Source organism: Lithobates pipiens, unplaced genomic scaffold, assembly GCF_037356315.1.
Source record: "Lithobates pipiens isolate NorthernLeopardFrog02 unplaced genomic scaffold, aLitPip1_a1.2 Scaffold_25, whole genome shotgun sequence".
Taxonomy (NCBI): domain Eukaryota; kingdom Metazoa; phylum Chordata; class Amphibia; order Anura; family Ranidae; genus Lithobates; species Lithobates pipiens.
The window spans coordinates 147745160-147762733 of NW_027507787.1; the positions used below are offsets into that span (position 1 = coordinate 147745160).

The following is a 17574-nucleotide window of genomic DNA, read 5'->3' on the forward strand; positions in this document are numbered from 1 at the left end:
TCTTCCTCCATGCTCTTTTCCCATATGGGCCAATTATTTACACTAAATGTAATTTGAATATTTGAGGCCTTGCTATAGGCTATGTGTAGCCCACAACTCTCAATTTTACCCAAGCCTTTTTTTCGCCCTAAAAGCTACTCAGTGTGAAAGGGCTTTGACCTTACAACGCTCCACATACACTATCATCTCTCAGTCTCTGGGTAACAGATAGAGAACTAGTCCCACTTCTTGTCAAGAAGTAGGTGACATTCTGCATCAATTCATCTCATTGATAAATTACTGTGCCTGACGCAGAGTGCATTGTTCCCCTCCCCCACTCCTAATCAGTCTACCTCACGCTCCATCATAATCTGCAAGCCCCTCAATGTCTGTGAAACAGTGACTGATAAACCATAACACACACACTGCCTGCCACTCACCTACTTTGTCATTTCAGCTGTCACACTGAGAGACAAATCTTTAGCAATAACATATGGAAATTGTTTGCCTTCTATGTAGAGCTAGACCAAAATCAAACCACCCATGGTGCATTAATAATCAGTTTCAAATAATTTATTTTACTAATAATTTTTTATGATAACCAAATATGGGATTCATGGAGTCTAAAGAAAGTTATCTCCTACACAACCCACTACCTTATGTTATAATAAATGTTCACATTCCAAAACCCCCCCGAATAACCATACTCAATCCGTAAAGTGACATAAATGTAACTTTTATTATATAAACTCGTTAAAGGCAATTAGAGCTTTATTATAAAAACAAAAATAATTCAAAAAATTACCAGGAAAGGGCGAAATAAACCCCCCGTATTGCAAATGGGAGGAACCCCTTTCGACCTCTGTATCTTCTAGGCGATCAGACTTTGTTTTTATTGTCCCTGGAAAGCGGCAACATTAATATTGATGAGGCTTAAACTATGTCTTTGGCAGTCTCTCAAAATAAAGTCCCAGATGATATTCTTTTCTATTGCTCATAATGCAACACTCGGGTGAAAGTCCACTCCAATTCATCCACAATCAGGAAATCAGACCCATCTTCCTCAGGCTGTCTTCTGGTCTTCCTCCTCCCATCCAGCATGGTCTTCTGCTTTGCCTGCTCCACTTCTCGATGCTCAGTACCTGAAGAGAGTAAGAGAAAAAGCAGATTATATGTTCCTTACAACTAGAGCTGCAACTAACGATTAATTTGTCTATCGATTAATTTTTAGTTTAGTCAATGACTATCCGATTATTTTATTTACTTTTTTAATGAATCTAGTGGTTTTTTGTTGATTAGCTAATTAATCCTTTGGATAACCTTGAGAGTATTGTTGTCACGAGGATCCTGCCAGCAGTGGTCAGTCCGGACCTTCCGCCGCGCGTCCGCGGGTGCGCGGGTGCGCGCTTGCGCGCGTCCGCGTGCGTGCGCGCGTCCGCGTGCGTGCGCGGTCGTGCGCGCGTGTGTGCGCTCATTGGCGCCAGGCGGGCTATTTAACTCAGTTGGTCACATCCAGTTCTTGCTGTCTGATCTACAGCGTGCGAGTATCCTGATTCTGAGAACCTGCCTTCTGTGACCTGTTGACCCGGCTTGTTTACCTACTGCTCCTGCTATCCGCCTGCATCTGACCTCGGCCTGCCTGACCTTCCTTCTGCTTGTTCCTTCGGTGCCTTGCTGCCTGCCTGTTTACCGACCCAGCTTGTCCGACCATCCACCTGCTTGATCCTTGGTACCTCTGCTGACCGCCTGACCTCCGACCCGGCTTGTCTGACTACTCTGCTTCCAGCCTTCTATTCCGGTGCCATCTGCTGCTCTATCTCCAGTAGTGGTTCCAGCACCTGCCTGAAGTCCTGCCTCTGCCAGAGTTCCTGCATTGGTGTCCTGGTCCTGCCTCTCTGCCTGCTGCTCTGCTTCAGCTTCCTGCACCTGCCTGCTGATCCAGTTTCCCTCTGATTCCCGCACTCCCTGATCCAGCTGTTGATCCTGCCAGACACTCGTGCCCCTCTAGACTCTTGTGTTACCTGTATACACTACCAGGGCCCTTGAGTCTGAGCCGCAAGAGAGGTCTCCTTCTGCAAGTCGGGCTCTACCACCAGGTACGTGACAGTATCAGACAGCCATGTCCGAGCCCGCGCAGGGAGCCTCTCCCATGGACGAACTTTGTCTGCATCTGGCTGGCCTCACCCAGGCTGTTAAGAGTCTCCAGGAGGGATACACTCGTTTGGAGGAAAAGGTCCAAGCGCTCACTTCGCCCACAACCGCTCAGGGGCCTCTTCCGTCCACTGCCGTCTCTAGCACCTCTTCTCCGACAGTGGTAATGTTGCCTCCCGAACCCAGGGTTCCCACGCCTGAAAAGTTTTCTGGAGAGCGAAGTAAATTCAGAGCGTTCCGGAACTCTTGTGAACCGTACTTTGCCCTTCAGCCTCGCACCTTCTCACTTGAGGCCACCAAGGTGGGATTCGTGGTGTCCTTGCTCCTGGGAGATCCTCAAGCTTGGGCTCATCGTTTACTGGAACAGAAAGCAGAGGTCCTAACCATCCTGACCACCTTCTTCGATACGATGGCCCAACTCTACGAGGACCCTCAACTCTCCGCCACGGCCGAAGCCGCCCTGCATACTCTTCAACAGGGGCGTAGGGCCGTAGAGGACTATGTCGCTGAGTTCCGCCGTTGGAGTACAGATACGGACTGGAACGATGCGGCCCTTCGCTACCAGTTTCGTATGGGGCTCTCAGACCCACTGAAAGATGAACTGGCTCGTGTGGGAGTCCCACAAACTCTGGATGCCTTGATTAATCTGGCCATTCAAATTGATCGACGGCTGAGGGAGCGAAGAGCTGAAAGAGGTGCTGGGCCTACTCGTCCCACCTGGATGCTGCCTCGGGTACCTAACTACTCTCATCCGGCTCCCATTCCTAGTCCTGTTCCAGCATCTGATACTTCTGAACCTATGCAGCTCGGAGTCCTTCGCCCTGCTCTCACAACGGAGGAGCGCCAACGTCGTCGGGTCAACAACTTGTGCCTTTACTGCGGGGAACCTGGGCACTACGTCAGGAACTGTCCTGCCAAGCTCCGTAAGTGCATGTCTGTCTCGTCTGGCTCTACTACTGCTTGGCTTAAGACCTCTTCTCACCTCGCCCTTTCTGTCTCGTTGCAGCTCCCAGGAAAGACTTTGCAGGTCCCCGCTATCATTGACTCGGGGGCTTGCAGTTGTTTCATGGACTCTTCTTTTGCCAGTAAACACCAAATCCCTTTGCAGTACAAGGCTCAAGGACTCTCTATCCACCTGGCCGATGGCTCCACGATAAAATCTGGACCAGTTACGCAAGAGACTACCCCCCTTTCAGTTTCTGTCTCTAATCTGCATCAGGAACTGCTTCGCTTGGACATTATTCCATCTCCTTTGTTTCCAATCATCCTTGGCATGCCATGGTTGCAGGCCCATAACCCTGCTATAAACTGGGTGACCGGGGAGATCACATTTTTCTCTCCTTATTGCCAGCAGTACTGTCTCCTGAAGAATCCTGGCGAATCCTCTGCCTTACTATGTCTGGATTCTGATTCTGAGCTTCGCCAAGCAGTTCCCGAAGTATACCATGACTACCTAGATGTCTTCAGTAAGAAGGGGGCAGAAACTCTGCCGCCCCATCGGGCATATGACTGCCCCATTGAACTCCTCCCCGGGGCTGAAATTCCCTTTGGCAGGATCTTTCCACTGACCGAACTGGAACAGGAGACTCTGAAAATGTACATAGACGAAAACCTGAAGAAAGGCTTCATTCGACCCTCCACTTCCCCAGCGGGTGCAGGCATCTTCTTCGTGGAAAAGAAAGACCATACCCTCCGGCCCTGTGTTGACTACAGAGAGTTAAATAAGATAACAGTAAAGAATCGGTACACGCTTCCTCTGGTACCAGAATTATTTCAGAGACTGGGAACTGCCTCTACCTTCACTAAGCTGGATCTCAGAGGGGCCTACAATCTGGTTCGTATCAGAAGTGGGGATGAGTGGAAGACAGCTTTTCGTACCCGCTTTGGGCATTTCGAATATCTGGTGATGCCCTTCGGATTGTGCAATGCTCCCGCTACCTTCCAGTATTTTATTAATGATGTCTTCCGGGACTATTTAGACTTGTTTGTCATTGTCTACCTTGACGATATCCTAATTTTTTCCCCTTCTCTAGACTCTCATCGCAAACATGTTAAATGTGTCCTGGACCGGCTCCGGCAACACGGGCTGTACGCCAAGGCTGAAAAATGTGCTTTTGAACAAGAAAGTATCTCATTTCTGGGCCTAGTTATTTCTGTTGAAGGAATAAGGATGGATCCACAAAAGATTTCTGCAATTCTTGACTGGCCAGCTCCCACTGACAAGAAAGGGGTCCAACGTTTTGTTGGCTTCGCCAATTTTTACAGGAAATTTATCAAGGGGTTCTCCGCTATCATCTGCCCAATCACGCAACTAACCAAGCAAGGGGTACGTTTTCATTGGTCCTTGGAAGCTCAAGCCGCTTTCGAGTCCCTCAAGAGACTGTTTACCTCCGCGGATGTCTTAAAACATCCCGATTCTTCTCTACCATTTGTCCTAGAAGTAGACGCCTCTGAAATCGCTGTTGGAGCTGTTCTCTCCCAACGACAAGGTACCAAAGCTTCACTTTTTCCAGTTGCCTTATTTTCCCGAAAGCTGTCCCCCGCGGAGAGAAATTATGACGTAGGCGATCGGGAATTACTGGCCATAAAATCTGCCCTGGAAGAATGGCGATATCTGTTAGAAGGAGCTGCTCATCCTATCCTGATCTACACAGATCACAAGAACTTGGAATACCTGAAGTCTGCAAAGAGACTGAGACCGCGACAAGCTAGGTGGGCCTTGTTCTTTTCCAGGTTCTCATTCCATGTTACTTACCGGCCCGGCTCCAAGAACATGAAACCCGATGCCCTCTCTAGGATGTTTCACAAATCCGAAGAAACTTCACCCCCTGACACTATCCTGGCCCCAGGGAACTTTCTCCTGCTACAGGAAGATCTGCTCTCGCGGTTGAAACAAGCTTCCATGGGGTCATCACCCACCGTTGGAACTGAGTTACAGGTCAGGGATGGACTGTTTTGGCACGGCAGCAAAATCTTTGTACCCGAATGCTTACGGGTGGCCATTCTCGAACTTTGCCATGATCATGCACTAGCAGGGCACTTTGGTGCCTATAAGACTGCTGATCTTGTTCAGCGTACTTTCTGGTGGCCCCAAGTACTTAAGGACTGTAGGAGTTACGTGGAGTCCTGCACCACCTGTGCTCAGAGCAAAACCCGTAGGTCCAGAGCCTGGGGGTTACTGAAACCTCTGCCCATTCCAGATAGGCCTTGGAAGATGTTGTCTATGGACTTCATCGTCAACCTGCCCCCTGCAGCTGGGCATACTGCCATCTTTGTGGTGGTAGATCGGCTGTCTAAAATGGCCCATTTCATTCCGATGAAGGGTACCCCCTCTGCTTCCGAGACTGCCCAGATGTTTATCAGGGAAATAATTCGACTTCATGGAATTCCGACTAATATAGTTTCTGACCGCGGAGTGCAATTTACCTCACGGTTTTGGAAAGCGCTGTGTAAAGTCCTGGGAATTACGCTATCATTCTCCACCGCTTACCATCCTCAGACGAATGGTCAGACCGAGAGGACCAATCAGACCCTCGAGCAATACCTGCGTTGTTTTTCATCCTTTTCCCAAGATGACTGGGTCACACTGCTTCCGTTGGCCGAATTTGCTTATAATAATTCCATGCATTCTGCTACCAAGCAAAGTCCGTTTTTTGCTAATTATGGTTTTCATCCAGCTTTCCTTCCTAATTCCATTCCCGAATGTTCTGTGCCAGCAGTCTTGGAAACTATACATTTTTTCTCTTCGAACAACCAATTATTACAGAAGACCATGGCAAGATCCCAGGAGCAGAATAAGGAAGTGTTCGACAGGAAGAAGCGGGGTGAATTGTTGCTCGAACCAGGTGACCGTGTATGGTTATCCTCTGCGAACCTTAGATTGTCTTGTCCTTCCAGGAAATTGGGTCCCAAATTCCTGGGCCCTTTCCCTGTAAAGAGGAGAATTAACGAGGTGGCTTATGAGCTGGAGCTCCCGGATTCACTCAGAATCCACCCTGTTTTTCACGTCTCCCTGTTGAAACCCTTTGTCCCCAATCCTTTTCCTGACCGGAATGTGAACCCTCCAGACCCTGTAATGGTGAATGGGGAAGAAGAATTTGAAATTGAAGCTATCCTGGATTGTAGGAAAAGGAATAACCAAGCTCAATTTTTAATTAAATGGAAAGGTTATGGCCCGGAGGAGAATTCTTGGGAGCCTGTGGAGAATATCCATGCAAAGACTTTAATCCAAGCTTTCAGGAGATTGCACCCTGAAAGATGGGCCCGGTTGGGCATCCGGAGGCTGCCCCTTGAGGGGGGGCAATGTCACGAGGATCCTGCCAGCAGTGGTCAGTCCGGACCTTCCGCCGCGCGTCCGCGGGTGCGCGCTTGCGCGCGGTCGTGCGCGCGTGTGTGCGCTCGTTGGCGCCAGGCGGGCTATTTAACTCAGTTGGTCACATCCAGTTCTTGCTGTCTGATCTACAGCGTGCGAGTATCCTGATTCTGAGAACCTGCCTTCTGTGACCTGTTGACCCGGCTTGTTTACCTACTGCTCCTGCTATCCGCCTGCATCTGACCTCGGCCTGCCTGACCTTCCTTCTGCTTGTTCCTTCGGTGCCTTGCTGCCTGCCCGTTTACCGACCCAGCTTGTCCGACCATCCACCTGCTTGATCCTTGGTACCTCTGCTGACCGCCTGACCTCCGACCCGGCTTGTCTGACTACTCTGCTTCCAGCCTTCTGTTCCGGTGCCGTCTGCTGCTCTCTATCTCCAGTAGTGGTTCCAGCACCTGCCTGAAGTCCTGCCTCTGCCAGAGTTCCTGCATTGGTGTCCTGGTCCTGCCTCTCTGCCTGCTGCTCTGCTTCAGCTTCCTGCACCTGCCTGCTGATCCAGTTTCCCTCTGATTCCAGCACTCCCTGATCCAGCTGTTGATCCTGCCAGACACTCGTGCCCCTCTTGACTCTTGTGTTACCTGTATACACTACCAGGGCCCTTGAGTCTGAGCCGCAAGAGAGGTCTCCTTCTGCAAGTCGGGCTCTACCACCAGGTACGTGACAGTATCAGACAGCCATGTCCGAGCCCGCGCAGGGAGCCTCTCCCATGGACGAACTTTGTCTGCATCTGGCTGGCCTCACCCAGGCTGTTAAGAGTCTCCAGGAGGGATACACTCGTTTGGAGGAAGAGGTCCAAGCGCTCACTTCGCCCACAACCGCTCAGGGGCCTCTTCCGTCCACTGCCGTCTCTAGCACCTTCTGCAAGTCGGGCTCTACCACCAGGTATGTGACAATTGTATTGCAGAGTATTATATTGCAGAGTATTGTATTGTCTGGCAGAGTATTATTTTGTATTGTATTGCAGAGTATTGTATTGGCTGGCAGAGTATTGTAATGGCTGGCAGAGTATTGGCTGGGTATGGAGGGATGGCTGCTTCCATCTGACCTCTCCCCTCCACTGCACAGATCAGTACAGAGAGGGGAGACGGAAACCGGCGTCATGTCATGACACTGGTTTGTTTACAAGTGATCGCTCCGTCGGAGTGATCACATTGTAAACGCCTGAGTGTAGAAAGATGGCCGCCACTTCGGAGCTAGGCCGAAGCCGCGGCCTCTCCTAAGGCCGTGACCGCAGAGTTCTCCACGGATCGCGGCATGTGCCGATCCGAGCGGGGTGATCCGTTCGGATCACGGATCAGTGACAATCCGTTGCACCCCTAGGGACGGCGGCACCGAGGGGGAGAAGAGAGGGGGACAGCGGCACAGAGGGGGAGAAGAGAGGGGGACGGCAACACGGAGGACAGCGGTAGATACTAAGCACTGTGACGCATCGACGCCCTGCACGCACGTTGACGTATTTTTGTAGGCGACGTAATAGATTACTTCGATCCATCGTGGTAGCTCTACTTACAACTGTACCATAAACATAGCACACATTTCTACAAGCATGAAATTAGACACATCTTTTTCAGGCGCTCTTCTGGTCTGCCTCCTCCCATCCAGCATGGTCTTCTGCTCTGCCTGCTCCACCTCTCGATGCTCAGTACCTGAAAACAGTAAGAGAAAAAGCAGATTATATGTTCCTTCCAACTGTGCCAAAAACATGGCTCACATTTCTCTATCTGGCCATTGCTTAATGCTAAATTGTCGTAGGGTGCCTACTGTTGCATTGAACAATTTCACAAAAAAGGCATCGACTACAAACGCAACTAATAAACTGGAAAGTCTATACAAACACAGGCCTGCTCAATAGTAGCCCTATGTAGAGACATGCAAGTGTTCTCAGCATGGTACATGTTTGATAAGTGCACCATATTTACACAACAAAAATATTAAAAAGTGACTGAATCTACCATTACCAACCACTTGCTTTCACTTATGCTGGTGTAGTATTCCCATCTATTTCCTCTCTAGGGAGCCCTTCCCTAACCAAAACAATACATGCGTTTCCTAGAGATCATAGGTAGAGGGTTTCCCTTGGATCTCACTAAACTCAGCCATTTGAGTTGATCAATTCCTCAGCTTCACGTTTATGGAAAGTAACAGTGGCACATGTCTTACTGATGATTACAGGCTTGGGCCCTTTGCTATTACACTTATTCATGACGGTGCCAGACCGCTCATTTAAATCTGTAGCTCAGCATAAAGTGGTTTTCAACACACCAAAGCCACTGCAGGTTTAACTTTGAAGACCCAACTTGCCTGGGTTGCAGTATATTCAAAACACTTCTATGCTACTGCCAGCTACTCCTTCTGTAAAGCTCTAATTCGGCCTTTTCCCTCTTTTCAGATTCTAGATGTAGAGCATGCAGGAAGTGCAAGCCAAACACACCAACTGCCCGCAGCTCTCACTTCCTGAACCCAAAAATGGAGACTACATTTTGAAGAAAATATCTGGGACTCCATCTCAAACTCTGTTCAAAGGAGAAGCATATCCATCCAGCCATCTCCTTAACAACAGACAACTTCTAACTAGTTCTGGCCATGATAGGAAGGGTGCAACACCTTCTAGTCCTGATGGACACCAGAAAACCTTGCAGCCTTTTTCTTCCTAAACAGTGTACGCAGCATCTTCCCCCAGCACAAGCAACAAATCACCAGTGAAAACCCAGCTTCTTCAGGTGATATTTTGACTTGTATCACTGCTTTACTAAACATCCAAAAACTGCACAAAACTGTATTAATTGGACAGAACAGTTACTCAACTTATGTTTTCATATTTCCGGATTCCATGGTTCCTTGCTTAGTTATCCGGCTTCCAACACCTGCTCAGTCGTGATGATCTAAAATAAATGTGTAACTTTGGTAAACATGTTTCACAACATGTTCAAATGTCAGGCAATCATTTAAAATTCAATACATTTTTGACAACGTCCTAGAATATTTGTGGATTATTTTCCATATTAATTTAGACTAACACATTTTTCATGCATTTAGTGATATTACTGACCTTTATACTCAAGTAGGGTGCATGCTATTTGGAGTCGTGCATCCAATATGTCTCCGGGTGATGTCTTAACATTGAATATTGTTCGACTTTGTAAGTACTCTTTTGCAAACTGTAAAACACAGAAACTTTTTAAATGCAATATTTTGGAACCCTTATATCTTAGTCAAACTATATATAAAATATATAGCTTATCTATTAACCACTACAATACAGGGCACTTTCACCCCCTTCCTTCCCAGCCCAATTTTCAGCTTTCATCGCTCTAGCGCTTTCAGTGACAATTGCGCGGTCATACTACACTGTACCCAAATTAAATTTTTATCATTTTGTTCGCACAAATAGAGATTTATTTTGGTGGTATTTATTCACGACTCCGTTTTTTATTTTTTGCGATATAAGCGCAAAAAAGCGGAAATTTGGAAAAAAAACAATATTTTCTTTTTTCTATTTTAAAAGAAATCCAATAAAATCAAATTTTGTCATAAATTTAAGCCAAAATGTATTCTGCTACATGTTTTTGGTAAAAAAAATTCCGTTAGGTGTATAATAATTGGTTTGTGTGATCACGGACATATGTACGCAAATGATCATGTACATATGTGTGCAGGTGATCACGTACATATGTGTGCACATAATCATTGGGACAAGTGATTTTAGTGGGACATATGTGGGTGACATGTTTTTATTATTAGGGACATGTGTTTTTATTTTTTGGGGACATGTATGTTTTGGGGACATGTGTGTTATGGGGACATATGTGGGGACTGTGTTTACACTGTGTGGTGTGTTGTGTGTTTACACTAGACTGAAGATCAGTGAGTAAAAAGCTGTAAAAAACAGCTCATACTCACTGATCATCAGCCGGCTGCAGCAATCTGCTCTCCTCTCCTCAGCGATGACTTCTGTGTGAGGAGAGGAGGAGCCGATTGCCTAGCAACCGGCTGTTTGTTTACATCACATGACAGCCGTGATTGGACACGGCCGTCATGTGATCAGGAGGGCCAATCACAGAGCCCTCCTGCCGATCTGAGATGCGCCGTGTCCCGGTGACACGGGCGCATCGGGATCGCGCCGCTGCGCGGGCACGCGCGCGCGCGATCCCGCTCCTCCTGATGGACGTTCCTGAACGTCCTATCAGGAGTAGACGGCTCCCACCCGGCCAATGCACATATACGGCCGGGTGGGAGCCGTCTACTCCTGATAGGACGTTCAGGAACGTCCATCAGGAGGAGCGGGATCGCGCGCGCGCGTGCCCGCGCAGCGGCGCGATCCCGATGCGCCCGTGTCACCGGGTTAAAGTGGTTAAATAAAAAAATTGTTAAAAATAACCATTTTCTGCTGGCTTTGGAGCAGTCACATTACTCATGCCCGCTTTATATCTCCGTATGAAGTCTTATTCTGGAGGAGCCGTCCTGCCCGGCTGACGGCAGAGGCAGGACGTGACGTATCATGTGTCCCCTCGTCTCCTCCACAAAATCAGTCTTGGAGGTGTAAAGCAGCCAGAAGTCACATGACTGGCCTCAACACAGCTCACATTTGGTATTTCAAATGCTAGCTTAAATCCACTTACATAGTGTGCTAGGCCAGCCTGTAATAGAGCAGCCCTGATTTCTGTCTTCAGAGCTAAGATGGCATACAGAAAGTGGCAGAATCAGTGAGCTTATTTAATTTTCGCGGGCAGCAGATAACAGCACGAGCACTGTAATCTGCTTTTTACAATCCAGATGTGTTATATTTTTTGGGGTTAACACTTAAAGTGGTTGTAAACCCTTACAAACCACTTTGACCTACAGGTAAGCCTAGATTAAGGTCTACCTGTAGGTCCAAGCAATATCTCCTAAACCTATATGGTTTAGGAGATATTTGCCCGAAAACGGGCACCGCTGTCTACGGTGCGCAGGCGCACTGAGCGCGGCAGTTCCAAGAATGGAGCTGCCGCATTTGTCGACTCCCGTGCGCATGCGTGGGAGTGACGTCATCGCGGCTTCGCCGAATGACAGCGGCGGAGCTGCGAGACGCCACTCCCGTGTGCATGCGGGGGAGTGACGTCATCGCGGCTTCGCCGAATGACAGCGGCGGAGCTGCGAGACGCCACCAGCAAGATGCGGCGGACTACAGGGGACAGCGGCGACTTCGCTGGCTCCTGTGTCAGGTAAGTGACACATAATGGGCTACTATGCGATGCATAGTAGTCCATTATGCTTTACCTTTGCAGGGAAAAAAAGAGGAAGTAAACTCATCAGGGTTTACTTCCTCTTTAAAGATTTAATTGTTGACTTAACTAAATAATATGTGAAAAAAAAGCAATTACCATCAAAATAAGAACTCCTGTCCTGTTGTTTGCTGTGGTTTAGAACATATATTTTCCATTGGACAATAAACTATATAACCATATTATTATTTTGGTAAATTGCACACTTTGTGTGTGTTTATTTAAATAACTTTTGCACGAGACACACTTACCCCCAGTTATGGTGCAATGTAGCTGCATATGCAATTTCAGCTACCATTGGGTCTATGACAAACATGGCCTACTGTGCCATGCTGAAAATCTAAAATAAAGTTCGAACTTTTTGGTAAACAAAATTCACAATTTCACATCCATAGAGCAGATGCACTCTGCAAGGTCATTGTGTAAAAGTTTAATATCTATATACACATAAGTTTGAAACATGTCAAGGATTGACCAAGACTTTTTTGATTTAGAATTGTGTCCATTGTTGCCATGAAGATTTAAGACAAGTTTGGTATTAATTGAGATTTATACATTTCATGACGTTTGCTAAATTAATCTGATTTTCCTTTCAAGATAAGTTAACACCTATATACATGACATAATTAAATAATAGAGTCCGAAAAACAAGAGTAAGGAAAGGTAAACTTAGAATAAATACCACTAAAATCCAGTGTTGTCCAACGTTTATGGGACACACCCAAATGTCAGTAGTAATGTTAGTAATCAATGTGATACATTACTTACATATAGCTGTAACCGCGATAAATAACCCACCTTTCCAAATCTCTGTATTTGTCCATCAAACAATGTACTGGCGACAACTGCACAAATCTGACGAACAGATTCCTGTGTAATATGAAATTAAAATTGATCATGCTGAACAATAACGAAAACAGAATTGCACATATTTCACAGAAGTCACGTTTGCCTGCTGGCTTTTTATTAGGACATGTAGGTATGCGTCAATTACCTGTATTTTAAACAAAAGAAAATACCTATAAGAACACATTTGACTTTAATATATTTTCTAGAGTAGTGAAGTAGTCTCTTACCTCCTCTACCAACCACTTTGTTGATTGCATGAGGAGACAAAAAGCGGGTAAGGCCCGACAACAACAACCTGTGATTTCTCATCTTCTCTCTGCCATAATATTTGAACTGGGGAAGCAACGTTAAAAAATAAGCATGATTATCAAAACATTTAAGGACTGGCAAAAAAGAAATGCCGAAGTTTTTATGAAATACCGTAATGGCCAAATGATAGCTGAGGCAATACCAACAGGGCAACATCAATATTGACCAATCAGATCAAAGTAGCAAAAGAATGCAGTAAAACTATGCCAAACAGTGGCAACTTTAACCAAACTCTACAGGCCAAACCAACAGGGCATGGCCAAACATATGACCAACGGGGTCAAACTAGTAAGAGTGCATGAAAGCAATGCCAAACAGTGGCAACTTTACACCCAAACTAAAAAGGCTATACCAACAGGGCATGGCCAAACATATGACCAACGGGGTCAAACTTAATAAAACTACCTCTCTCTTCTACGGTGTGCACAATATTCCGTGAAGTATCTATTGAGGGCTTAAAATTCAACATTGACGTTCAATGACATGTATAAACCAATAATTTTTTTTTATACTGCATGGAGGTTCAACACAGTGACAAAATGTTGGTCAAACTTAAATATAAAATTCTATATTTGTATATATCTAATGCAGATACTGAGTTTACTTGTACCTCAATAGTGACCATCATGTTCTGTTCCGGTACTTTTGCAGCATCACTTTTGACAGAAGGTCTCTGTTGAGCTGTATTCGAACTGCTGTGTCCTGTAAGCGTTGTCATTGATTTTTCATCACCTTCCTTAACCTAATTTTTTGCGATCACAAAAGGCTTTAGGTGGTCAACATTATATTTTCTCTTTAGAAAAAATCTAATATCATTCAACAATGTGACCAGCTTCCCAGATATTGTCTCTATTGTGTAAGGGCCAGTAAATTCTGCTTCTACCCTTCCACCTTTCCTGCCTTTTTTCCTCATGTTGTACAACCAAACCTTTTGACCAACAGTATAAAAAATGTTTTTAAACTTTTGCTGGATTTTTTTATCATGGGCTTCCTTTTGTCTGTTCTGAGACTTTGAGATATTTTCCTTTGTGGCTGCTTTCACTATCTCCATTGCAGCTTTCTTCTCCTCCATGAATGAAACATAACTAGTCTCATGTGGGAGAATGATGTCTAAAAGCTAAAAAAAAAGCTATAACAAGAAGCATGTTTAAAGACAAAATGAAGGTAGCAACATAACTCTTAGAGCATTTATACTACTATGCTATTTTTAAAGTACACCTACTTGATTCACAAACTCTTTGCCTTGGTCAGACAGGATTCTTTTGGGACATCCGTGTCTATATATCATAGAGCAAAGGTGTTGGCCCACTTCAGCTGCATTTTTCGTTTTTAGTGGGAACTCCTCCACCCATTTTGAAAAATAATCAGTTGCCGTAAGGATATATACATTTCCATTAACAGTTTTGGGCAGAGGTCCTGTTAGGTCAATGCCAACGAGATCCCACACATTTGACACCTAATAGTATAGAATAAATTATTTGTAAATGCACGAATGATATATTTTGACTCATCAGATCTATGTAAAAATCAAAACATAGATTTAACAACATTTACCTTAATAAACTGCAGTGGCTGGGTACCTCTCAATGGTTTTCCCACCTTCTGACATTGCTCACATTCAAGTATCTTGAAAAAAAAAAACAAAGATGGTAACAATGTGTACAACATTTGTGTATGTGTATGTAAATTGACCAAATCTATTAGATTGCATACCCAGTTTGCAATGTGTACCGTCATTGCATTCCAGTAAAATCTGGAGCACTGTTATATTCTTAATATCTAAATTTTAATTGGCTTTATGATACTTTATTCAGAATATAATCTCTCCATACTGTGTGAAAGAAAACTTTGAGTCAATTGATTCTATGTTATGACTTACGATAATTGAAAAAGTAAACATTTAAAACCTGTCAGGATTTTGATAAATGTTGTTTATGTTCAAATTCTCCAGTTCATTATATATATGTTTTTAGAAATGTACCCCTATGTAACTGAGATGATATTTTGCTTAAGAGTCTGAAGCTTTCCCTCCCCCCCCATTTCCTGCCACCTCATATATGTAATTGAGAGGTTGTTTAAGATTTCACTTCCCCCAAACTCAAGTATTAGCAGATGTTTGATTGCTATAGTAACCACTCATTAGCCCACACTTTTGTAAAGGAGGAGTTATCTTTTGGGCGGGAAATTAGAGACTGGTTGATATAATGATAAGATTGGGAGTTTGACTTCCTCTTGAAGATTTGCAGCCTAGAAGGAACATCTCAGCATGCATACAGATTTCTTCAGCATACAAAGGGTTATTCCGCCATTTTAGACAATAGAAGCCACATGGCAAAACCTGAAATCTTCCATAAGACAATTTTAAAGATATTAATGATTATCATTGTACTATTTTTGTAAGTATTCTTTTCTATTTAAATGTGTACAAATAAATACACATTTTCGAATTACGCTGACTCAGAACTAATTAAGGAAATTCGTCTCACAATATCAATCGGTCACACCATATATATATATATAAGAGATATATATATATATATATATATATATATATATATAAGACATATGAAATATTTGAACATTGGAAAGCAATTTATTACATTGGCTCAGCCATCCAGTCAATCATAAGTCGGAAGTTTTTTTTTTCAACTTCCATCCTTTGATCAGAGGGGAATGAAGTGATGAACAGACATTAACTTCGCAAAGATTGAAAAGAACCTAGAAGAAAATTCGATCGATTGATTGTGAAAGACCGGAAAATTTCAGATATACAGAAGTCTTGAAAGACAGACTTGAATTTCGAGTACAGCGGGGAAACTGACGAGTTTTATATTTGGTGAGTAGAAAAGTAATATGGAATTTGTAGATGTTTTAGCTGATGAAAGTACATTAGAATTTAAAGGTTTATCGAAACAGGTCTCTGATGCTGTTTTATGGAAATCAATGTATGATCAATGCTTTCAGGCAAATGCTGACATTGAGAAGGATAGATTCTCATTAGTTAAAACAAAGAAAAAAGTACGTAATGTAATGAAGCTTGTTAAGATTTATAATACTATGGTGTTTGATATGCCAGGAAAACAAAGTCAAAGTGTAACTGAAAATTTACTTTTTGAACCTAGTTGTTCAAATTGTGAAACTTTTTGTACGTATATTGAGCATTTAGAGAATGCTATAGAAATTGCAGCAAAGCAGGAGAAGAAATATACTGAACAATTATATAATTGTATTAGTGTAGAATTTGGGTCATTTGAGCGCTGTGACGATACACTAGGTAAAGGGTTTGTGGGGTGTGTATCTTCAGAAATATACTGAACAATTATTGACTGAAAAAGTTGAATTGGAACATAAAATGAATGCATTATTGCAATCCTTTAAAGAGAAAGAAAGCCAAATTGCTTTTTTGACACAGGAAAAGACTGCACATGCTCAGTGCTTAAAAATGGAGGATCGTGAACATGTGACAAAGGCAGACGTGAGCGTCATGTCTTGTGATGAGTCAAATGTTAATATTTCCTCAGACAATGAGAGTGGGAAGTTAGTTGACTTCAATAATACTGATATTAAGCAGAAATGTAAATTTTCATCGCCATATGCTCAGAGGAAAGTTTATACAAAAAGAGCAAATTTTAAACTAAATATATCTAGGATTTGTTTGTTGGCTAATAATAATAATAATGATATACAAAAGAGGTTGTATTATCCGAAAATTTTGCCCAGGCGTCAAGAGGTTTATTCTGTACGTTGGTGCAGTAACTTAAAATATAGAGGTCATAATAATCAAATTTTATTTTTCCTCTAAGACCCAAAGGCAAAGATTGCAAACTTAAAATAGTTCATTAAGACAGGACAGGTTTCATTATGTAGCATATAACACTCTGAAAACAGTTAGCAGTTTTTAAATTAATTGCAGATATGGTAAGAATTTTCTGGTTGATGTTTACTGGCTATGAATAAAGTTATTGATTTGAGTTTAAAAAGATTTGGTTTTGACGTTTGGAATATTGTTGAGGACTTTGATATAATTTTAATACTTTCAAGGATAATCCATTGGATTATTATTTTTTTATCAATGTTTCATTGTTATGATTATTATGTTTTTATTTTTTGTTTTGTTCTGGCTGAACATTGAAAGATTTAGTTCACTTGAAAAGAAGAGTAAAGAATAGTTTTGTATTCAGTAAATGAATACATTTTCAGCATGGTAATCAATTAGCAACTGAATGAATAAGACAACAAAGAGAGACAGAGAAAATTGATGAGCTTGTATTTGTTGATGGTTCAAGATATTGTATGTCAGGCAATTATTGCAGTAGGTATTCAATTTGGTATCCAAAACGTAATCTTGCCATACAACACAAGTTGCCAGGACATTTTTCAGCGCAATGAGCAGAACTTGAAGCAGTAAAAACTGCATTGACTATTGACAAGGAAGAGAAGAGAGGTTCATTAGTGATTTATAGTGATAGCTCATATGTTGTACGTTCTCTCACTGATTATTTACCTATTTGGAAACGTAGAGGTTTTGTGGATTCATCCAATAAGACTCTTGTGCAGAAAGAGACATTAGAAACAGTTTTTGACCTTGCAGAGAGTAATCCTCTTGCATATGCGATTGTAAAAATTCCAGCACATAAAAAAGATAGTGAGTTA

At 43.5% G+C, this 17574-nt stretch overlaps 1 long non-coding RNA gene across 1 annotated transcript; it reads right to left on the minus strand.

Moving 5' to 3' along the window:
- Nucleotides 1-734: 734 nt before the first annotated feature.
- Nucleotides 735-14549, minus strand: LOC143930552 (uncharacterized). Its single transcript, XR_013262794.1, has 8 exons — nucleotides 14476-14549; nucleotides 14144-14377; nucleotides 13532-14050; nucleotides 12840-12945; nucleotides 12562-12633; nucleotides 9552-9660; nucleotides 8013-9384; nucleotides 735-1121 (listed from the first exon to the last, which is right to left on the minus strand). It is a non-coding gene; the product is annotated as an uncharacterized LOC143930552 (long non-coding RNA).
- Between the last annotated feature and the right edge of the window lie 3025 nt (nucleotides 14550-17574).